The sequence below is a fragment of the Lissotriton helveticus genome, chromosome 8, assembly GCF_964261635.1.
Source record: "Lissotriton helveticus chromosome 8, aLisHel1.1, whole genome shotgun sequence".
NCBI classification, from domain to species: domain Eukaryota; kingdom Metazoa; phylum Chordata; class Amphibia; order Caudata; family Salamandridae; genus Lissotriton; species Lissotriton helveticus.
Window position 1 is genome coordinate 297,293,517 of NC_136069.1, and position 23,772 is coordinate 297,317,288.

The following is a 23,772-nucleotide window of genomic DNA, read 5'->3' on the forward strand; positions in this document are numbered from 1 at the left end:
TAGGGCTGAGCCGCATGACCAACGTGCGCTTGGATGCGTACCCGCGGTGTGGCACTACGGAGGCAGACTTTCTGCACTTGGCCTGGGGCTGCCCTGAGGTACATTGCTTCTGGACCTGGGTAGTGGGGTCGGTGAAAAAGTGGTACGGGTCTCAGGGTACAGACATCCCCACTACATTATCTACTTGGATATGTCACAATGCCCAAGAAACGCAAGTTGGAGTATAAATTGCTACAGCTCCTCCTGGTCCTGGCTGAGCGCAGAGTGGTGATGTCCTTACTATTCGGTTATTGCTGTCAGATGACTGGTATAGTGGTCGGTAACCATGTACTATATTGTAATCTTACATTCTGACGTAGACCTCTCCAAGCTGTACATGTTTTACTGATAATCTCTGCCTCTGTTGATTTTACTGTACATATAAAAACGAAAAAAAGTTTTTTTTAAAAAGTTAGGATTCATAAACAGCTTATTATTTTTACTAGCTGGAAAGAAAAAAAACTGTAGAACAATATTTTTAGACTCTTCAAAAAGATAAAACTGCATTATTATAAAATGGAATAGCCCACTAGACAAATAAAATATATAACACAGTATAGTCTGCTGAGTCTTGTAGAGTGGGAAAGAACAGCTGTTTTTGCATTATTGTCCAACAATGTATCTTTCCTGCCTCTTTCACAATCTCCTATCAGCTTAGCTTTCTCTCTTAGTTCGGGCCTTCTTCCAGCCATCTCTATTATTGTTTGGTATCATTAGCCTGATAAACCCGAGTATTTTATTCCTGGGATTGCAAAGTTAAGAATTTCTTTTGCTTCTTCCAAAGTTTTGGTGGAATATGCACTGCTGTAGATTAAGAGAATGAGGCAGAAACAAATCTCCATCTATATGGAACCTTTTGATTTCCTGAGATGCATGTGAGCTTCGTTCATGTCTCTTCTTTAGGCAAGAGTCATAGTGATCGATTTCCCATGAAACCACAAGGATGTTCTCCTTTAGATTGAAGAAATATACCCTGGTAAGCACATCGGGAGTTAACTTATCTTTTATCTGCAATGTCGTGAACACTATGCCTACAATCCAAGACAATCTCATGGTCATTATTTGTTTTAAGTATGCGATCCAATTGATTATGGACATGTGTTTCAAGAACAGTGTTTCCCATTTCTCTTCTAATGCCTCTTATCTGTTTGGGGTTACACCGAGTACAGTTCTCTGAGTCACTCAATTATTCAAGTACAGCTTGTTACGGTCTAGGGTGCTTAGGTAGATGGTATGTTGATTTTGCATTAGAATGCAATTGGATGACAGTTGGCGTTGCTTCTCGGAGGACTCAACAGCAATGGCTTCATTGTCTAGAAATCTTCACTAATAAACTTATTTTCAAGTTACCTGCATTCTCGTTGGATCGTTCACATCATATTTTGGCAATGAGCTGAAGTCAGTGTCATGAATCCACACGCATTTGTGTTTCACACGATCATCTCTTCACCGGTGTTCCTGCGCTGTGTGCTGAAAAAGTCCTGGTGTTTGGCTGCTAGGTCAATGTTAAAGCTGTCAACATTCGTCAAGGTCGTTTAACCTCTGAGGGGACTCTGGAAGGCATATTTGGCACTAAGGTGAGTCAGAAGCCATCTCTACCGTGGGGGGGGTTCTAAGTCGACAAAGCAAGACTGAAAGTCACAGAGCAGACGTGTCACTAGCAAGACCCTCTGCCTGTAAAAGCAGGGCTTAGCCCTCTCACGCTAGCCCAGAGGTGGGACAATATGCATTCAAGCATACAAGCTCTATACCCTCCTGATATAGCCCACGCGAACGGCCGCCATATTACATCGGTGGGTTTTCTGTTGATAGTATTATGGTCTAGTACTTACCTAGGTCCCGTACACCAACTACAGACTCTGGGGTATAGATGTCACCTCACTACCCCAGGCAAACAGTATTTGAAACCACACCAAATTTAATATTTTTGGATTAGGGGGGTGTAACCACCCCAGCCGTATTTATTAAAAATTAAAAAACAAATTTTAAACATTATATACAGAAATGTATGCAGAAAGTACAGATACATTGAAAGACAGATGTTGTTACGGAGCTAACCTTAACACAGTCTAATACACAAGGCACTCCTACCGTAAATCTAACAATGCATACATTTACTTTCTGCGTGTTCCATCTAGAGCCTACGGCAAAGTCAATGACTGACAGCTTCCCCGATCCCAGTGTACTACCAATACTACTCTCAAAGTAAGGTTGCACAAGGGATACAGCTTATCGGGCGGATACTTTCTCCCAGGCCCCCCTACGCCCTGTGCCTTAAACTCCTTTACGGGGGCTGCAGATTTATGCATATTGGTGCCTTGATGCGCATGCGGGTGTGGCGCCAGGCCCACTGCGAAGGATGACTCCCCCGGCCCCCGCACCCTGACAGCCTACTTAACAGCTGTCAATACCCCTGGGGTTACATGGTGCTCACCGCTAAGGACCGAAGACTATGCTTACCAATCATGACCTTACCGCCTGACCAGAGATACCACTAAATACGACAATATTAACTGAAAAAATTATGAACTTCAAACTTTATTTACACGCTCATACAGAAATATTTACGTTCAATACAATAAATAAAATGGGCAAGGTAAACAAAAGACAATTATCCATACTACCCAAAACAAAACCTACCAACAAAATTTGCCTTAGGGGATGGTGGGTGGAAAGAAAACTGAATACGGGCCCGCAGCCGGCCCGGTGGTTGTTCCTGTGAGGAGCAAGAACAAGAGACTGTTCTGCTCCCCACTTCCCACTTATAAAGAGGTGGCGACCAGGCAGACCAGCCCAGACCGGTCTACCTGGTCGCAGGCTGTACGTTTTGGGGCCAGAAGCACCGAAGTGTTTCCGGTTCACAAACACCGCCTCCTACCATTGGCTGGCATGCCGGGGAACACCGTGTCATTGCTTACCCCCCTCACCAGGACGGGGACTAGTGCGACCGCCATAATGGCGTTGCGAGCTATTCTAGCCCTCGCCTTTTCTATATGGTCTTGTACTTACCTAGGTCCCCTACACCAACTACTGATTCTGGGATATGGATGGCACCTCCCTCCCCCAGGCTAACAGTATTTGAAACCACACCAAATTTTATATTTTTGGATTAGGGGGTGTAACCCCTCCAGCCTTATTTATTAAAAATTAACAAACAATTTTAAAACATTATATACAGAAATTTATGCAGAAAGTACAGATACATTGAAAGACAGATGCTGTTACGGGGCTAACCTTAACACAGTCTAATACACAAGGCACTCCTACCGTAAATCTAGCAGTGCATACATTTACTTTCTGCGTGTCCCATCTAGAGGCTACGGCAAACTCAATGACTGGCAGCTCCCCCGATCCCAGTGTACTACCAATACTACTCCCGGAGTAAGGTTGCGCAGGGGGTACAGCTTATCGGACGGATACTTTCCCCTGGGCCCCCCTACGCCCTGTGCCTTAAACTCCTTTACCGGGGCTGCAGACTTATACATATTGGCGCCTTGATGCGCATGCGCGCGCAGGGTGGCCCCAGGCCCACTGGGAAGGATGACTCCACTGGCCCGCACCCCGACAGCCTACTTACCAGCTGTCACTACCCCTGGAGTTACATGGTGCTGACCGCTAAGGACCGAAGACTATGCTTACCAATCATGACCTTACTGCCACAGGCCAGCGTAGTTGCCAGACTACCTGGCCTCCCCCTCACTCACTAGGATGGTCATGTACTGCGCTTCATACTCTCCAGCCAAGCTAGGATGTCCTCCATGAAAGCCTGATTCCCTTTATGAGAGAGGTGCACCCCGTCCTGCATAAAAAATTGTTCCCCTTTGATGTATCTGTGTCCTATTGACCTCTCAATTTTGGGGTCCTGAACAACTTATCAAATTTGTTGTTGATCCGCTTTACCACGTGGTTCAACGCTCTAACTGACTCGCCCCCCCTCCATTGGAACCTAGGGATCATGTGCGACCATGCGATTATCGACTGGGGACACTGCTTCGCTAGCCACCCTTCTTATGTGAGCAGTTCGTCCACTAGTACCCTTCTACCTAATCGGGCAAATCCCCTAAGTGCAGGATCCAGATCACGGGTGGTCCCTTACTTGCTTTCAAAGTGCGGTTCACCAGCTCCCTGAATTGACCTACGCACAGACCACCCTGTCCAACAAATGATAACCCAACCCCTAGCTGATGGGCCCTAGTCCTGACAGGCTCTGAAAATAAATTCTTCAAACGGCGGACATATGAATGCCCTATCACCCAAATATCTTGATATTCTTGGTGCGAAGAGTGAACTTGCGCCACCACTACTGCTTCCTTGAAGTTCGTCGCCCGACGGTCTCCCGGATGGTCCTGCGGCTTGTTAGTGCGAACGAGTGCATGCTTCTCCCCGGAGTCACAGGGTGAAGAAACTGCAAATAACGAGGAAAAAGAGAGCCAGAGTAAATGCATTGCCACGTTGGCATGCTGCACACATAACAAACATGCACGTAGCACTTTCTGATAGTGGACTACACCCTCCTCCCTGAGTCACAGGATGAAGGGACAAACACAATTTGCTGGTGAATGGACTGTCGCCCTTGCTAGAGCATGTGCAGACGCACATATCTCTTGTAACAGTTAGAGGACCACCTACCGATCCTCTTGAAATGCTCGTCCCCCAGTCCTCTTGTTCCTGCTTCTGTGGCTGCCCCTATCCTAAAAGAAGGGGACCCAAATTCTTCAGTGTCTAACCCGGCATTCTCCAATGCTAGAACCATGACCCTTTTGAACTGAAATACCGTGAGTGGTGACCCGTCCCCATGTATCAGGAGAGGCCCCCTCCTGTCATTTGCACATAGGGCCATAAAAGCCTCCAGCCTGTAGACAGGGCAACATGCAGTGTTCCCTGCCCTGTGTAATACTATGCTCTTCCCCCCTCCCCTCTTGATCAGTTTTTGACTTCAGGATGGATATCAGCACTGAATCCTTCCTGATGTTCACGTGTCCCATCTGTAGGCCCCCTAGCCAATCTTTCTTGTTTCTTGCGACTAGCTTGCCTACCCTAAAAGCACCATAGAATGCAAGCCAGAATGCTGCTTGGAACAGGACCACCTCGCCCGGGGAAACACAAATCTGTGGTAGTGCCTCTACTAGCTTCCCTAGTGTTTCTAGTCCTATGGGTCTCCTAACATCTGGCTGCACTCCCTGGAGGCATTGCCATCCTTTCAGTGCCTGTCACACCACGAAATTGCTCGTAGGATCTCCCTTTCCACCTATCTTTGCAAAGAATGATATTGCTGTGATATGCCTCCTTGCCCCTGCTACTGTGCGCCCTTGTTCCCTCATGAAGGCAATATATGCTACCACTGACTCTGGGTCATGCCACCTGTGCTCCCACTGTTCCCCCAAGAAAAGACGAAAAGACCCGAACGCCCCTTTGTAAGCACTCCTGGTTCTGGGCACTAGGCTCGCTGCCACAAGGTTCGATACTCGGGGGCACCAAGATGCCAAAGCTGTAATGGGAAAGGTGTTGGGTGCACCGCTGCCTCTGGGATGTGCGACCTGAATGCCTGCATTTTAAAACGAGACAATGCATCAGCTGCATGGATCACAATACCTGGCACGTGTTTAGCTCTAAACAGGACATTCAACATCATGCATTGTAAAACAATCTCCTTCATCAAACGCAGCATCATGCTGCATTTAGCAGTTTGGCTATTTATGCATTCCACTACCTCCATAAAGTCAGACCAGAATATTACAGACTGGTCCTTCAGTCCTTCAGCCCATACAGACAGTGCCACCAGGATTGGAAAAAGTTCCAGGAAGCTTATGTTACTCGTGAGTTCAGAGTCCCTCCACCAGTCTGGCCATTGCTGAGCCACCCAGTCATACCCCAGAATGGCCCCGAAACCTTCGCTGCCCACTGCGTTGGTCATCAAGCCCAGTTCCGGGCTGGACATGGGTGGGCTGGGCCACACCACTCTGCCATTAAAGTCACGCAGGAATGTTTTCCAAATCAGCATGTCCTGCCTGACTTCGCCGGACAGCCTGGTGTGGTGATGCTTTTCTCTGAGGCTTGACATGACGTGTGCAATGGTGTGGGATAATGCGCAATGCAAAATTCAATTGCCCTACCACCTGCTGTAACTGGTGCAGAGTAACCTTCTCTTTGTTGAGGCAGAGTTGCAATGCAACCCCGAAGTCTTTGACCTTATCTGCTGGCAATCTAGACACCCCTTGCACAGAATCTAGTTCAATCCCCAGGAATTCAATCGTGGTGCTCGGACCCACTGTCTTACCGGGTGCCAAAGGAACCCCGAAATCCCGCATCAGGGTACAAACTTTTGACAAAGCTACCCTGCAATCCCCTGAGCCTGGTGCCCCTAGAAAAAGAAAGTCATCCAAGTAGTGGAGCACCCATTGATGCCCTCAGTCTCTCCTGAATGCCCACTCCAAAAAGGAGCAGAATTTTTCAAAATAGGCACAAGAGACTGAGCAAACCATTGGCATACACTTAGTACTTCCCCAGAAATTGGAAACCCAGCAAGTGAAAATCTGAGGGGTGAACCGGCAGCAATCTGCAAGCGGACTCAATGTCGGATTTTGCCAGCAGCGTCCCCTGACCTAGCGATCTGAGCATGTCAACTGTCTGGTCAAAAGATGCATATTTCACACTACACAGTGTGTCTGCAATGGCATCGTTCACAGAACTGCCCCTAGGCGCTGAAAGGTTGTGGATCATTCTGAATTCGCCTGGCGTTTTCTTAGGTACAACCCGTAGGGGTGAACATACAAAATCCTCCTTTGGGACGTCCTCAAAAGGTCCTGCCACCCTACCCAGGCTTAATTCCTTCTGGATTTGTGCTGTTGCTATGCCCATATTGGGCCTAACTGACAGCTGATTCCTGCAATGTGTCACCCCATTGTAACACTGGGCTAGTATCCTTAAACCTTCAACAAATCCTTCCCTAATCGTTCTGGCTGCCTCAGGGCAATTGTACAGCTCTAACCAAGGTATCATGGCGCTAACGTTAACTGGGGATCTAGCGATTCCTAAAAATTCTTGTTTCTTGCCCCTTTTTTCTCTAGATTTCTTGTGACACTTGGATTCGGGGTGGGATGCATTACGACAGTAACAACAGGAATCTTTGAACCTACATGTACCTGGTGTCCTACTGCAGGATCTTGTGTTAAAGTCAAAACAGATGCCCTTTTTTCTGGTGCTCCCTGATTTGCCAGTGACTCCCCCCCCGTATTACCGGTGGGGCCCGCTTTAAAGGGCTGAAACTGCCCGTTATGAGGTACCTGTCCCCGCATGTTATCTGTTGAGCTCTGCACCAGATGCCTCAAATGGATAAACATGTCAGTCTGGTTCCATCTTAGAGTAGGGTCCTGAGCTTTAGCCCTCCTAAACTCTTTGTCCTATTCCTTCCACCCATCCCCTCCTTTTGTTGTGTGTGCAACGGTGATCCTATTCTGGTAACATGCCATTTTAAACCCCACCTCTGGGAAACGCTCCAACATGACAGCCATGTAAATAGTGAAGCCAAACTCTCCTCTACTCTGTACTTCAGAATAATGTTTGACCATTCCTTGTGATGTGTCCATTCCTTGTTTTTTCTGGCCTCTTCCCTCTCTGCCTCGTCTATCAGGAGGGAAAACATACTGACGTATTCCCCCTTCCAGATTGTTTCCTTAATCTCTTTAGACAGATGCCGCACCAAACGTTCCCTCCCGGAGCGCATCTCCCCCAAACCTAGTGGGGCTAATGTCGCACTCGTACCTGCTGGTGCTGCCGCATCAGCCGTCTTGTGCCCTTCCGGGTTATTCACGTTGCTGCTTGTTCCCGGGACGCCTTCGCCACTGGGGACCGGTATTGTGGCCGTGGGTGTTGCACCCACCGCCGGTACTGCCGGCACCTCCTTTGGCTTCCCTTTACCTAACTCAGCCATCAATTTCTTTGCCCTTTCAATTGCATAGCCTCCCGGAGTTCGCCCCTCGGCATGGGACCAGCTCCCCACCGTCTCCAGCCATGGGAGTACTGCCACCAGGCAGCCCGCTATCTCGGGCTGAACAGGTGTGGCTTCAACTGCCCCTCCCCCTTTGGGGGGGACACAGGGACAATAGCATGGCCCATGTTAGCCCCACGGGCCCTTCCTCTTGGGGGGGCACGGGGAGAATAGCTTGGCCCTCTGATGGGCCCACGTGCACTGTGTCACTTGGACCTGGCGTCGGTGCAGGCGGCACCTGTGGCGAATCTCTCGGTGCCACCCCTGGTCTCCCCCAGCCCTATTACCACTGGGCCTGTGCCTGTTGCGTTTTGGAGGGGGTGGGGAATAGGTTCTTGGCGGCACAATAGGCCACCTGGGCTTCCCCTCTAGACCCTCCACCTTATCTTGCAACCTGTTAAAGGTCTACCCAATTGCCTGGACTTGTGCATTAAAGTCTCCAGCATAACGTCTGTGCGGGACCTCTTCTCATTCCGCCACACCTTAGGGGCCATGGCGAATGAGGCTGACGTATATGTGCCTGCCCGTGCGCAACCTGCAACACCCGTGGACCGTAGATAGATGACCGTGTCACCTCTTACCTCCAAGGAGTAGCAGCCCCAGCCAACCTTTGCATCACGCAACCAGAGCCACGACCTACTGGCTAACCCAGTAGGCTCAGGTGAGCCGCACGCTCAAACCCTCTGTGGCTCCAAGAAGCGATGAGATGCTGGCTAGCCGGTGCCGTCCAAGCAGATTCCTCCAGTGACCACCAGCGACCTTTTGAGCTAGGAACAGTCTCGACCTCCCAGCAATGTGCACTGTGCCTATGAAGAATAAACAATAATGGTTTTGCTGCGCAAGGCCCTGCGTCTGTCACTCTTGGGCACCTCAGACTCCCCCCTACCCAGGCAGACTAGCCTCTCTTCACTTTGTCGCCTGCTAGCACCCCGTCTTAGTATCTCCTGCACCTGGCCCCAATCAGTATCCTGGAAAAGCAGCAGGTGAAGTATCAGGCATGCAACAGGCCCCACCTCACGGGGCACGTTACCCAATGTTCGTCCGATATGTGCAAGAAACCCTCTTTTGCCCCCAGCTTTATCCTGAGGAAGTGCGTGACCAATGGGCGCGTCACGACCAATCCCCGCGCCGACTCCCTATACGCCAGAGATTATCCTGCTAAAATTACCACTGCCCCAACATGGTATACAAACAGGGGCCATCAACCCAATGCTCGAATACTGAGCGATTAGGTGTTAAATTCACACAAGCGCGCTGACCTGGCGTGACACAGTACTTCTACCCAGATGTACACGCCCTTACCTTCAAATGAATGCTGCTTGCTCGTGCTGGCTTCCACAGGCGCCAAAAGGTCCCAGCTTGTGTCCGGTGCCCCGCAAAGTGCGCTGCTTCCGATAGGAGCCGCTTCGATCTTCCGGCTCCCGCGTGAACCTGCAACGACCGGGGTGAGCGAGCTGGAGAAACAAAGGCTCCTCCCGTAGCACTGGCAATATCGCTCCTCTTCCGCTACTGGTTCCCCGCAATGCCACAACTGTGTGTTTCACCAGGAAACACAACAGTATTCCCCGAACAACAGTCCTCTTCTCTCTGCATCGAAGACCCCAATTTTTCCGGTGTGGAATCCGGCTCCTGATTTCCGCTGCTCCGCAACCAGTAACCTGCAGAAAATAGAAAAAAGAAAACTGATTACGGGCCCGCAGCCGGCCCGGTGGTTGTTCCTGTGGGGAGCAAGAACAAGAGACTGTTCTGCTCCCCACTTCCCCCTTATAAAGAGGTGGCGACCAGGCAGACCAGCCCAGACCGGTCTACCTGGTCCCAGGCTGTACGTTTTGGGGCAGGAAGCATCGAAGTGCTTCCGGTTCACAAACACCTCCTCCTACCATTGGTTGTAATGTGGAGGGAACGCCGTGTCATTGCTGACGCGGCTTACCCCCCCTCACCTGGACGGAGACTAGTGTGACCGCCATAATGGAGTTGCGAGCTATTCTAGCCCTCACCTTTTCGAGTCTTAACACAACAAGCTCCACTCACGTTAAAATTGTTAGTGCACAGTTTGGCAGCCATCTTTATTTAGGTTAAAACTTACTTTTCTGTTCACCGATGGTGATAGAACACGCTCTACTTCAAACAGACGTTTTGACAGGGAAATATTTTCCCATTAACAAGCGTGCACTGGGTTTATGGAGTAACAGTGACACGTACACCTCCTTTTTAAATCAAACTGTGTCCTGGTTACATGGATTAGCCGTGACACACAAACCTTTATGTGTGTTTGACTATATTGGGCTAGATGTAGGTAACTGGGAAATACGATTCCTAAATACCGAATTTTACCGATTCGGTATTTAGGAATCAGTATTTCAGATGCAGGTAAGAATTCAGTAAAAAATACAGAATTCTTAATATTCGTTATTACCGAATCGGTAATTGAGATTCGGTAATAATGAATACCTACCCATTCATTCCTATAGGCTTGGAAGCCCATAGGAATGAATGTGAAGACATTCTTTATTACCGATTCGGTATTACCGAATTGGTAATACTGGGAGGTATTTCAAGGGTGCGAGGGTGTCCAAAGGACACCCTGTTGCACCCCTGAAATGTGCATGTGTGCACATGTGGCACACATGCATGCCCTAAGGGCATGGATGTGTGCCACATGGCACATTTCAAAAAGAAAAAAAATGCCTTTTGAAAGGAAATCGCTATTTACCACCAACTTGGAGTTGGTGGTAAATAGCGATTCCTTAGGCTGAGGTGCACTGTTTTAAGTGCTACCTACATTGCATTTAAGGAATCGGTATTACCGATTCCTTAAATGCAAGGCCATAAGAAATCGGTATTAAGGAATTGGTATTTATCGATTCCTTAATACCGAATCTTCCCTACAGCTGAAATGCCTAAATACCGGTTGGTAACGCTGAAATTTACAGAATTTCGGCGTTACGGACCGGTATTTAACCACCTACATCTAGCCCTTAGTAAGGTGGCAACTGTTGGTAGATGCCCCTTACTTCTGTCAGCAATTCACTTTAATTCCAGTTTTGATAGATAATGTGTATTGTGACAACTTATATTTTGTTTTGGGGTTTGTTTATTGCTTTAAATCCTCTATGCAATCTGTGAAACCCCACAATCCTTTTTGGAAACTCCAGGGAATCTGTCGATTCCGTGGAAGCAGTGGTTCAATGCATTTGAAATGTATCTTGGAGCTATTGGTTAATCACACGCCAGACCAGAAAGGAAAAAGCTTTAGTTATTACATTCTCTGGGGTTTGAAAGGAGGGAAGTATTCAAACATCTTCCAGAAACAGTATTATCAGAAGGGGAGTAGTTGGATTAATATCAAGAGGTGTTAAGAAATTAGAAAGGAGATTTGATGTGCAACCTAGTTTGGTGGTGTCACAACTTCTTTAAAAGATCACAAACACAGAGTGAAAATGTTGATACTTATATAAGGGTTTTGCATAAGTTGTGCTTGCAGTGCCAATTTCGGGAGTTTACAGATCAATTAATCAGAGACCAATTTATTGGTCACTGTTCCGACAAGCATATTCAAGAAAACTTGCACACCATGGGTAATCTTACTTTGGAAGATGTCATCAAGGTAGCTTAAAGTGTAGAATTGGCAGTTATCTCTGAAAGAATTGAGTGTAGCATGGGGTTAACATGCTCCAACAGGGGTACCAGTAAGGAAGGATATGAGATTCAATGAGAAGAGTTTCTTTAAACAGAATAATATTTATTTCAGGTGTGGCAACTTACCACATGGTAGAGGGGGAAGGAGTGCCCCGCTAGAAATGTTAGATGCTGCAAGTGTTCTAAAGGGGGTCACTTTTCAAAAGTATGTCAAAACAATCAAGCTATTATGTCCAACATGAGCAGTGTGGTAGATGCTGGTATTTAGGGTGATGTAGATCAACAAATCATTAGTGAATTTCAAGATATGATTGAGGTTGTTTCCATCGATACTGTTGTGAGTGGGGACCGCAGCCGATGTGGAGACCCGTATATTGATGTCTTTGTGGGAGGTAAGTGCTTGCATCTCTTGGTGGACTCTGGAACAAGGATTATGTTTTTTGTGAAACATGAGATGACAGAAAATTGTTCCCTTCTGATAGTGCACCAATTTTGTATGAATGCAGAAAAATTGAGATGGAAGGCTTCATCGTCATTGAAGATATTCTGGAATTTAAAGGGCGGGGAATTCAAGGTAAAATGTATGTCCCAATAAGAGGCCTGAACATTTTAGGGTGGTTATATCAGGTTCTCTTTGGCTTGGTGCTTAAGCCTGGCACGAGTGAGCGGGTACTTGTCATAAAGAAAACCCATGACTGATGGAATTGAACAGGAATTTCCTAGTGTGTTTTCTGCCAGTTTAGGAAAAATGTTGAGGTTCAAGCACAAGATCAAAGTTAAATATGGTAACATTCCAGTGAAGCATAAGATCAGAACGGTACCATTTAGTTTGAGGGTTGATTTGGAAAAAGATCTGTCTAACTTGCAGAGTAAAGATGTAATTGAACCAGTTGAATTATGCTTGTGGTTGTCACTATTAGTTAAAGCCCATAAATGCAATAATGATATGAGGCTTTGTATAGATTTGAGAAGTCTCAACAAAGTTTTTAGGGTTGATTCATACCCGCTACCCAGAATCAGTGATTTGTTGGAAAATCTGGGTGAGGCAGAGTGGTTTTCTAAAGTAGATCTTGCCTCCATTTATCACCAAGTGGTACTAGAAGAAGCCGCTGGTCACTATACCGCATTCAATTCACCTTTTGCCACGTTTCAATTTTGTTGTATGCCATTTTGTTTGGTGTCTGAAGCGTCTGTATTTCAGCGCATAAAGCACCAACTGTTCGGGGATCTGAAAGGCTTTCTGGTGTTTCAGGACAATGTGTTAATTCATGCCAAGTGGTTGAAGGAGCACAACAAGATATTTAAATCAATTCTTACGATTTTTTCTGGTAGAGGGGTGGTAGTAAAAAAATAAAAGTATGAACTTGTAAGAGAAGCACTGAGTTTCTAGGCTATAGAATTTCAGGTGATGGCATTTGTCCTTGGCCAGGTTTAGTCAAAGCTGCAGTGGAATGTCCCAATCCTGAAAACAAAGATGAGCTACGTTTGTTCATTGGACTATGTGAGTTTTACTATAAAATTCATACCTGGGTATGCTACAAAGATGAAAAGTCTCACCAATATGTTAAATAAAAATGTTCCATTTGTGTGGGATGAAATGGGTCAGGATACCTTTGATATGGTTAAGTCAGAAATGACTAATGATAGGGCATTACGTTCGTACGATCCAAATTTCCTATGTGTGATTACTGTGGCTATGAGTAAATATGGGTTGGGAGCTATACCGACCTAAAGGACTGATAAAGGTGAGGTCACCATAAGCTACTCCTCCAGGGTTCTCTGAGAACCAGAGTTGAACTACTCAGTCATAGAAAAGGAGTTATTGGCCTGCTATTAGGCTATACAAACGTTCAGATGGTAAGTGTGGAGAAGAAGATATGTTCTCCAAACAGATCACAAACCTCTTATGTATATTCCTTGTGGGAATAAGGTTACATATAATATGTCACATATTACCCGGCTCACCACTAAGCTGCTACAATATGATTTTGCAGTTGAACACGTACCTGGAAAAGGCAATGTTACAGCAGATGTATTGTCCAGGGCACCAGTATGTGATATTGATGTTGTAGATCCTGATGGTAACAAAGAGAACTGTTTTATTGCTGTTGTTGATGTTTTGGAGCTCAAAGCTTGTTCAGAAGTTGAGTTGAAGAGTGCTTGTGAGGAGGATGTGATTCTGGGTCATTACGGGTGGCCTTCCATTGACAAGGACATTGACTCTGTCGTAAAGAGTGTGTAGTTTGTTGCAAAGTGGAGAAGGATCCTGAGGTAGGGACGCCACCTCACGCTACCCCTTCGACCCATTCAGTTCCCTGACAGACCACGGGTGAAAGTGGGTATTGACATGGCTGGCCCATTAAAGTTTTTGCCTCATCATCAACATTATGTGTTTGCGTTGATGGACTATCACAGTAAGCACCGGGAAGTTGTTTTTTTCTCTCTCTCAAGGCAGGTAAGGCTATGATGTTTCTGAGAGACCAATTTCTGAGTGAACATTTCCCAAAGCATATTGTTTCGAATAACAGGGTTCAATTTGTGGCTACAGAGATGGAGACATTTCTGAATTAGTCAGGTGTGAAACATCTTAAGAGTTTGCTTTTTCACCCTTAAACCAATGGTTTGGTAGAAAGGACCAACATAATGGTGATTGAGTGTATCAGATGGGCCAAGAATAATGGGTGCAGCATTGAAGAGGCCAACAGAACTATGTTATGGTTTTACAGTATAACTCTGCACTCAGTAACCAAGGTTGCTCCTTTTGTTTTGCTTAGGGGACGATCACCAACGTCTGTCCTTTACCCGGCCTGGTCATCCAGATCCATTCATGGCAAGTGTTAAAGGGGTGTAGATAGAGAGCCATATTCTCTAGAGTGAAAGAGGGATAAAAAAAAAAGGGAATTATGAACTAAGAATTCATGCCAAGCAACAATTGTTTCATGTTGGTGAAGTGGTTTGTGTGAAGAAATCCATTTTCTGTATAGAAAGGGGGATGCTAATTACAGTGAACCGGTGACAGTAGTAATGTGTGTCGCAATTCAGTGAGAGTTGAAGGTAGATAATAATAGAATATTTGGGAAGACTGTCTAAGTACATGGTAGGGAACCAGAATAATCACCAGGACCAGGGACTGTGGAAAAGGTTTCTTCACCAGAACTGTCTCCGAGTCGAAAGACTGAGGAAAACGCATCTTCGTCTGACAAAGCGCAATACAGATCATCTTGAGAGAAGTTCCTACCGTGGAAACTGAGAAGACTTTTATTCTCTTACAGGAGCTGTGATCTCTATATGGGGTGAACATTTCTTTTCTTATTGCATTATATTTCTGTTTAAAAAAAAAAAGTGAGATGTTATGTTGTGTTCTAGGGTGCTTAGTTAGGTATCTGGTATGTTGTTTTTTTTTTCAGAACAAAATTTTATTAGATTTTAGAAGCTGACAGAATACAGGAAATAGATCACCGCTCCCTAAGAATCAGAGAGGCAGTGTGCACATAAATGGATCTTATGCAAGTACATTCAGTCAACATTCCCCCCCATGTCCCACCCTCCGCTAACCCACCCGGTACCCTCCCACATCCCCGCACGGTGTCTACAGTGTCCATCAAGAGGAGCTTAGCTATTAGAAGAGCTGCACGTGTACCTCTTCACCCAGAGTCAGGTAGGGCGCGATCTATGTCGGTGGCCCGAGGCGCCGGGGGGTCCAGCAGTAGGCCCCGGTAGTCCGCCCACTTCTTCCAGACCTTAAAATGTTTTGTAGGGCACCCCCTAGCCTCAAAAATTGGGCGTTCCAATCCCATATTATAGTCCAAACCCCGTTTCCATACTTCCAGCAACGGGGCACTAGGTGCCTTCCAGGCCCGGGCGATATCTCTTTTGGCCACAACGAGGCCCAATAGGAGCAGATGACGTTTATATACATTCCCCCCCACTTGTTCCATAACATGCAGGAGGCCCAACTTCGGTGAACGGGGAAGCTCCCAGCCCAGCACCTCCTCCAGGCAATCCCACACTCCGGACCAGAATCTCTGCAGTCTCAAACACTCCCACACCGTATGAATAAAGGAACCCGTCTCACTTCCACATCGCAGGCACTCCGGGGAGGCTATCAGCCCCGCCTTCCACAGTCGTTCCCTCGTGTAATATGCCCTATGGAGGTACTTAAATTGAATAAAGCGCAAGCGCATCGCAATCGCAGCCCCCCTGGGGGCCTCAAGAGCTTCTCTCCAGTCCTCCTCCTCCAACCTCCCCAGCTCGCCCTCCCACACCAGTCGCAGTTTATCAAGGGACGGGGAACAGTGGGTAACTAACGTTTGATATATGCTAGAGATTTTTTTGGTTTCCAATTCCCCCATAAATAGTTTAGCCTCCTGGGGACTGAACTCCGGTAGAGAGGTCAAGTCCGCTATTGCAGGGGTCAGGGCATGTCGGAGCTGTAGGTATCGAAAAAATTGAGACTGAGGCATATCATATTTGTCTCGCAGAGCCTGAAAGGATTTGAGGACCGAACCCTTCATGACGTGGCCCAGCGCCGAGACACCGATAGCGTCCCAGCCCTCAAAGCCACGCAGGGAAGCTAGAGCCGGCAATTTCCCATTGTGCCACAGCGGGGTCTCCCCAGTCAGCTTGTTCCACCAACCCATGCGTCTGAGCGCCTCGCGCCACACCGGAAATACCGTCTGGGTGACCGCCGGGAGTCTTCTCCGGAGGGCCGCCGAGTATAAGACTGTATGGAGCGTGTGCGGGTCCATCAGGTATCTCTCCAGGGCATAGGTCGGGTCGCCACGATCCCCATACCACCAGTCATTGAGGACCAGTAGATGCGACGCCTGGTAATAAGACTGGACGTCTGACGTAGCCAGCCCCCCACAATATGTCACTGCCCCCCTGTCCATAAGAATCGACCCAATGCCGAGTTCACTTGTCGAAACCATTGCGGCGAAATGGGGTACGGGTGGTTCTGTAGTTGGTACAGGATACGGGGCAGAGCTACCATCTTAAAGATGGCCGAGCGTCCATAGACATTAAGGGGCATCCTGGACCATATTTGCATATCCGACCGTATTCTATCCCACACGGGGAGCACATTAAGGGTCCACGAGACTCCCGGCACATCGGTCAGAAAGACTCCGAGATATTTCAGGCCTCCCGCCGCCACCTGGAGGGCCGAAGCCCAAGGACCCAAGGCGTCGCCACCGCCCAGGACCCACAATTTCGATTTCTGCACATTGAGCGTGAGACCGGACACCTCGCTCAAGATGCGCATGATCTCCAGGACTCTAGGACCAGATCTGTTCAGGTCCGTAAGAAAGAAGAGGACATCGTCCGCATAAAGCGCAATTCTGTCGGACGGGCCCCCCATCCATTCCACCCCACGCAGCTGTGCATCCACTCTCACCCAAGCCGCCAGCGGCTCCATCGCTAGAGCAAACAGGTACGGTGAGAGGGGGCATCCCTGCCGGGTACCCCTGCCGATTAGAAATGAGCCGCACACCGCTCCCGCTACCCTCACCGCCGCCGTCAAGTCAGTATATAGTAAATGAATGTAGGACAGGAAACGCGGGCCCAAATTGAGACGGAGAAGGAGCGCTCGGAGATACTGCCAGCTCAGGGAGTCAAACGCCCTATCTATATCTGCTAGTAAAAGGGCCGCCGGGATACCCGCCCCCGCGCCGCTTCCCCCACCAACTGCGCACGTCGGATGTTATGCCGCGTCGCTCTATGGGGCATAAAACTGGCCTGGTCGGGGTGAACCAAGTCCGTAATGTAGGGGAGAAGGCGCTTCGCCACGGCCTTGGCCAACACCTTTGCCTCAAAGTTAAGTAAGGAGATCGGACGATACGACTCAGGGCGATCCGGCTCAGGGCGATCCGGCGGCCTCCCCGGTTTGCAAAAGACCACCACCTCCGCGTGTCGCCAGTCCATCGGCAGACACCCACAGTCCCTGGCCGCCTCCAGAGCCTTCCTGTAACGCATCCCTAATTGGAGATTAAACGTTTTCATGAATTCACACGGGAAGCCGTTAGGTCCAGGGGCCTTGCCAGAGTTCAGCTCACCCAGAGCCTCCCCCAGCTCCTCAGCCGACAGCGGGAGATCTAGACGGGCACGATCGTCGTCCGAGAGCGCCTGGGGCGGGAGGTCCGCCAGGAATTTGTCAATCTCTTCCGCCGGGAGAGACTCCCGGGGGGGCGTATTGTGTCGCGTAGTATTGCGCAAAGGTCTCGGCCAGGACCTCCGGGGCCATTATAGGACCACCCATTTCGTCTCGAAGCCCCGGCAGGGGTTGGGCCTGAAAGGTACCCTGGCACAGCCTGTAGAGCATCGTGCTGGATTTGTCCCCCCATTGATAAATTCTACTCTGTGTAGCTAGCCAAACCTGGCGGGCCTCATCCAATAATGAGGAGTACACCTGCCTGATGATAGAGCAACTGCCCCACTGCATCGCCACTTCCGCCCGACGTGCTTTCCGCTTCCCGGCTACGGACCTGACTTGCCGCCTCCGCGATGGCCAACTGACGGGCCCTACGGTTCGCTGCACACCACGCAATGTCTACTCCGCGAAGCACCGGCTTCAGGGCCTCCCACAGGGTCATGGCGTCCGTTTCCGGGCCATCATTCTCAGTCCAGTAATGCGCTATCCCCTCCCTCATATGAGACTGGTAGTCATCACGCTGCAGGTGCCACGTAGAGAGGCGCCAACGAAACGGCTGTCGCTTTGCATCTAAAAGCAGCGTCAATGAGATCGGGGAATGGTCCGACAGGCCCCTCAGAAGTATTGAGGTAGAGCCCACCCTCCCTATCCAGGGCTGGGGGACAAAGAGGTAGTCGAGGCGAGAGAAAGATTTATGGACTGCAGAGACAAATGTGTACTCACGACTACATGCATGCTGGTATCGCCAAGCGTCTATCCAACCCATCCCCTGCACCATTCTGCCCAGTTTCGTGGTAGCCTCAGGCAGCAGACCCATCCCAGGCCTATAACGGTCCAACCTTCCATTCATCACATCATTCCAGTCCCCGCCCACGACAGTCAACACATGTGGGATTTCGGCCCAAACATCAAACAGTCGTTCTATCAGGGCCTCTTGCAGCGGAGGTGGGGCATAAACACTGCCGAACACCATGGGCTCATCACCCACCATTCCCTTGACCAAAGCAAACCGACCATGCGCATCCAGCCACTGTGTCTCGTGGGTATATCGTACTCTGCGGTGAATCAAAATCGCAACCCCTCTGGACCCCCTCGCAAACCCAGCGTGGAACACCTGGTCGAATCTATATCTACGCAGGCTAAGGGTTTTGGTGCCCATAAGGTGGGTTTCCTGAAGGAGCAAGACATCCGCCTTTTCTTTCTTCCCCATTCGTAGCACCGCACCCCTTTTAATTTTATCGAGCACCCCTCTCACATTCCAGCTCAAAATGCGTAATGAAGCTCGGGGGGGTTCCACCTCCTGACCATCAACCACCATCAAAAGGCCAGATCTGCAAACTGGCGGGCATCAGAGGCCACACACTTACACACACCAACCTCCCGACTCCCGTATACACCGTGCATAAACTAAAGCTACCCCCCCCAACACCCCCCCCACCCCTACCTACCCCCCCACCAACCCCCCCACCAACCCCCCCCTTCCACAAACTGTGACAACAACCCCCCCTCCAGCCCCCAACCCCATACCTCAGCAACATTGAAGTACCTGTCGCGGCGCAGGCAATCCCGAACCCCCAACGGGAGGCCAAAGACTCACTGCACCAATGGATCCCTCCCAACTACCCACCAAGCGTCAAACAACCCCCACCCAACGCGTGGGAACGAAATCCGGGAGAAGGCCCGCACTCTCTCGAGCGTCTCCCGACCCACATTCCACCCACTTACAGACTATCATGTAGTAACAGTTCAAGTGGCATGTCCGTAATCAGCATCTGCCCCCCCCTCACCGCCATGGAGCCTCCTCTGCCCCTTCGGGCCTCAACAGTAGCCAAGTACCGGTATGTTGTTTTTGCTCGTTGGTAACATTGCACTAGATGACAGTTGGAGTTTCTCCTCAGAATGCTCGACAGCAGTGGCTTTGTTGGCCAGAAATCTTCACTAACAAACTTATTTTCAACTTACCAGCATTCTCTTTGGATTGTTCATGACAGAGCTATGTGTTGTTGCTCTGAGTTACTTCATTGTGCATATGTGTCAGGTCTGTTTCCTCATGCCTACGCAGTTGTCAGCCTACCGTAAAGAATGATAACGGTCTCATAGATTTAATGAAACTGTGGTAGAAAAGTGCTAGCTCTTGCAATATGTGCTGAATGTCGCCTTGCGTGGGCGGGCCATGTAGACCATTTACTGATGGTGTTTTTTCAGCTTGCTGTTCTGTGGAGAGAAAAATACTGATATCTTATTTTTGTGATGGAAATTACAGAATCGCTAAAAGCTAATTACAAACAGTGAGTAGCTATTTTGATTTACAAAACATTCGCAATTAGGAAATTTGTTAAAACACTGCACAATACCATGGATTTAAACAGGTGGCAACTAGGTGAAAAGTATGAAAGGGGGCCCAAAATACCTTGCAGTCCTTCACAATGGCAGCACTCTATGGTGTAGTGATAAGGATACGAATTCCGAGAGCTCAACAAAGGAGAATCAGGAGAGAAAAGATACTCAGGCAGGGGGTGACTTTGTTTGATAAAACTGATGAGAAGGTGTATGCAAGACACAGATTTACCAAAGAGGTTATTTTTTCGGGGATTAATGATAAGGACCATGCTTTAAGTGCACCTTTCCAGTGCAGTGTAGCAATAACTACACATATTCAGGTACTGTGCAGTTTACATCTACTAGCTTCTGGTAGCTACCAACACACTGTGGCAGTTGCAGGTGTCATTCCTCAAAGTAGTTTATGTAGGGTTTTCTGCAACTTTCTAAAGGCAAAGCTGTCTAAAATTAGTACACACAATTCTTTCCCTGGCATCCCTGCACGGTTAGAAAGAAAAAGTTTCAAGTTTATTTGTAATTTGTGTGTGGTTATTAAACCCTTACATGCACAATATGCAAAAGGTGACACGCAAACATATTTAAAACCTATTCAACAAACTAAAGTGCATAAGTCGATAACATATGTTGACTTAAATGTTATTGCAATGAAGTTGGTAATTTGTATCAAGATTATTAAAGTGTCTCGTACTGCAATACATCCACAGCCATGCTGTAAAAATTAGCTAAAATATTATGAACTAGTGGGAGGTGTGGTTTTTTGGGTAAAATCTTCCTAGGTGCATGGACTCCGTGTTGCAGTGTCCCCCACGTCTTTTTTCTTTCAAATGATCATGATTTTTTTATTTTGGCTTCAAACACAGCTAGTAACTTCACAACCATTACATTTAGGTGCACATGCATCAAAGGTAGGAATTGCGAGTCCTTAATAGCAATTATTAAGGAATCGCTATTAAGGAGTAGCAATTACATATGCATGTAGGTTTCCCCCCAAAAAATTGATTCCTACATATTCCTTAATGAATGGCTCCCCATTCATTCCTATGGGCCTAGAGGCCCTTAGGAATAAATAGTATTCGCAATTTGCGTGTACCAAATAGGTACTAGCAAATTGCATTCACAATTTCAAGGGTGCTAGGGGGCCAAAAGGCCACCCTGATGCACCCCCAAAAAAGGTAAGTATACACATGTATGCACCACAATGCACTCTGAAAAATGCATTTTTTGCATTTTTCAAAGGAATTGCAAATTACCATCAACTTGAAGTTGATGGTGATTTGCGATTCCAAATTGTGAAAACTCGATTTGCGAATGCATAATGCATCGCATTTAGGGAATCACAATTTGCGATTCCCTAACTGATTTCGCAAAAAAACTATTTTGCAAATGGCTTTAGGGTTGATGCATCCCAAATGAATATAGCACATTACAACATGTGCTTTTACTCCGCAGTATTTCACAATCCGGTTGTTCCAACGACCACGGAGTTACAACGCAATGCCATTACTGTGCAAGTCATTACATCGACTTGCAGTAGATGGGGCCGTAACATTAGGAATGTATAATTTACTATTACAACTCCAGCCTACGCAACAGTAGGGAAGGTGTTGGAATAGTTACACTATTCAATATGTTAGAGCGCCATCTACTGCAAGTCGATGTAATGACTTGCGTAGTAATGGCATTGTATTGTAACCGCGTTGTAAAGGCATTGCGGTCTAATGACCGAGACGCAAAGGTTGATTCCCATCCGAAATGTCAAAATACTGGTCGCTTGATACATGTGGCCCCTCGTTGGGTATTTTCTGGATTTCATTCTGCAATGAGATCTTATCTGCAAGATATGGGGAATTGTAAGCGAGCTACTCACCCGTGAGGATCTCAAGGCGCTGAGGGGGGGTGGGGGGGGGCACAGATCTGTTGGATGTAGAGCCAGGTCTTGAGAGTCTTCCTAAAAGTGTTCGGGGGGGTGTCTGATGTCTGCCGGTAGCTCGTTCCAGGTCTTGGCTGCAATGTGAGTGAAGGTTTTTCCGCCTGGTCTGGCTCTGTGGATGCACGGGGTTTCGGCCAGTGCGAGGTTGGAAGACCGTGGTTTTTTTTGGGGTACGTGGAAGTTGATTCTGTCGTTGAGGTATTTGGGTCTGTTATTGTGTAGGCATTTGTAGGCGTGAGTTTGGATTTTGAAGGTGACTCTTCTCCACTGGGAGCCAGTGGAGACTTCGTAGGTGTTGGCTGATGTGTTTGTTCCGGGGGATGCCGAGGACGAGTCTGGCGGCGGTGTTCTGTATTGTCTAGAGTTTGCGGAGTAGGGACTTGTTGATGCCGGCGTAGAGTGCGTTTCCATAGTCCAGTCTGCTGGTGATGAGTGCGTCGGTGATGGTCTTCCTTCACTCAGGGAGAATCCATTTGAAGGTCTTGCGAAGGATGTGGAGGGTGTTGAAGCAGCTGGAGGTGACAACGTTAACCTGTTGGTTCATGGTCAGAGATGAGTTGAGTACGATGCCGAGGTTTTTGGTGTGGTCTGAGGGGGTAGGTGAGCTTCCGAGGGCAGTCGGCCACCAGGTGTTGTCCCATCCTGAAGGGGTGGTTCCAAGGACAATGAGTTCTATCTTCTCAGCATTGAGCTTTAGGTAGCTGTTGGTCATCCAGATTGCGACGTCTTGCATTCCTTTCTGGAAGTTGAGTTTGGCGGTGGTGGGGTTTCTGGTGAGGGAGAGGATGAGCTGGGTGTCGTTGGCGTAGGAAACGATGTTGAGGCTGTGTTGTCGGATGATGGCTGCGAGCGGGCCAGGTAGATGTTGAAGAGGGTCGGGCTCAGTGATGACCCCTGTGGGACTCCGCAGGGTGATTTTCCTGGGATCGGTGAGGGAGGGTGGTAGTCTGATTCTTTGGCTTCTTCCAGTGAGGAATGATTGGATCCAGTCCAGGGCTGTTCCTTGTATGCCTGCATTGTGTAGCCTGGCGACTAGTGTGCAGTGAGAGACGTGTCGAAGGCCACTGACAGGTCGAGTAGGATGAGGGCTGCGGAGTGGCCTTGGTCCAGGAGGATGCGGATGTGTGCTTGATTGAATACCATCTGTAGTATCCTTCAGTGCGTGGCTAGTATAACCGGACAGATACATATTATGTGTATCATGGGGTCTTTTGCACAGCCACATAATCTACACACGACTGCTCCTGCTGTGTTTAACCAAAGCAGAGGTGCAGAAACCTATGTTTAATATGGCTTGAGTCTCCAGTGTCAAAGTAACATTGAGGTTTTACATGTAACTGTTCATAACTTGCCAGGCTTGGGCATGCTTGCAAGGGACGCTTTATCTTCCTGCAAGGATAGCCTTCTAGCAGCGTTATTTACAAGCCTTTTGAACTCTTGAACTGAAACTCAGATGTTGCACTGGTTTCCAACCTACAGGGAAAGTAAGCAGGAGTAAAACAAAATTCTGATAGGTAACTCAACGCGCTGCGTGCTGATTTCTATCCGAGCACGGTTAGCTAAGGAGTTGGATTCAGAGCATCAAAGTCTTAAAAAGACGCACTTCATGGCCCAGGTTTGTGTTATTAATCCAAACGTGAGACGCGTCTGGGCCTGCGAAGTGTAGCTTGGCAAATTAAAGACTTTTGT

The 23,772-nt window shown here is 48.1% G+C and overlaps 1 long non-coding RNA gene across 2 annotated transcripts; it reads right to left on the reverse strand.

Moving 5' to 3' along the window:
- Positions 1–1,963: 1,963 nt before the first annotated feature.
- On the reverse strand, positions 1,964–20,015 carry LOC144772623 (uncharacterized). Of its 2 annotated transcripts, none has more exons than XR_013599811.1 (3): positions 19,776–20,015; positions 9,329–9,684; positions 1,964–4,444 (listed from the first exon to the last, which is right to left on the reverse strand). It is a non-coding gene; the product is annotated as an uncharacterized LOC144772623 (long non-coding RNA). The 2 variants fall into 2 exon arrangements; XR_013599812.1 differs by lacking the exon at positions 19,776–20,015 and adding an exon at positions 13,672–15,170.
- Between the last annotated feature and the right edge of the window lie 3,757 nt (positions 20,016–23,772).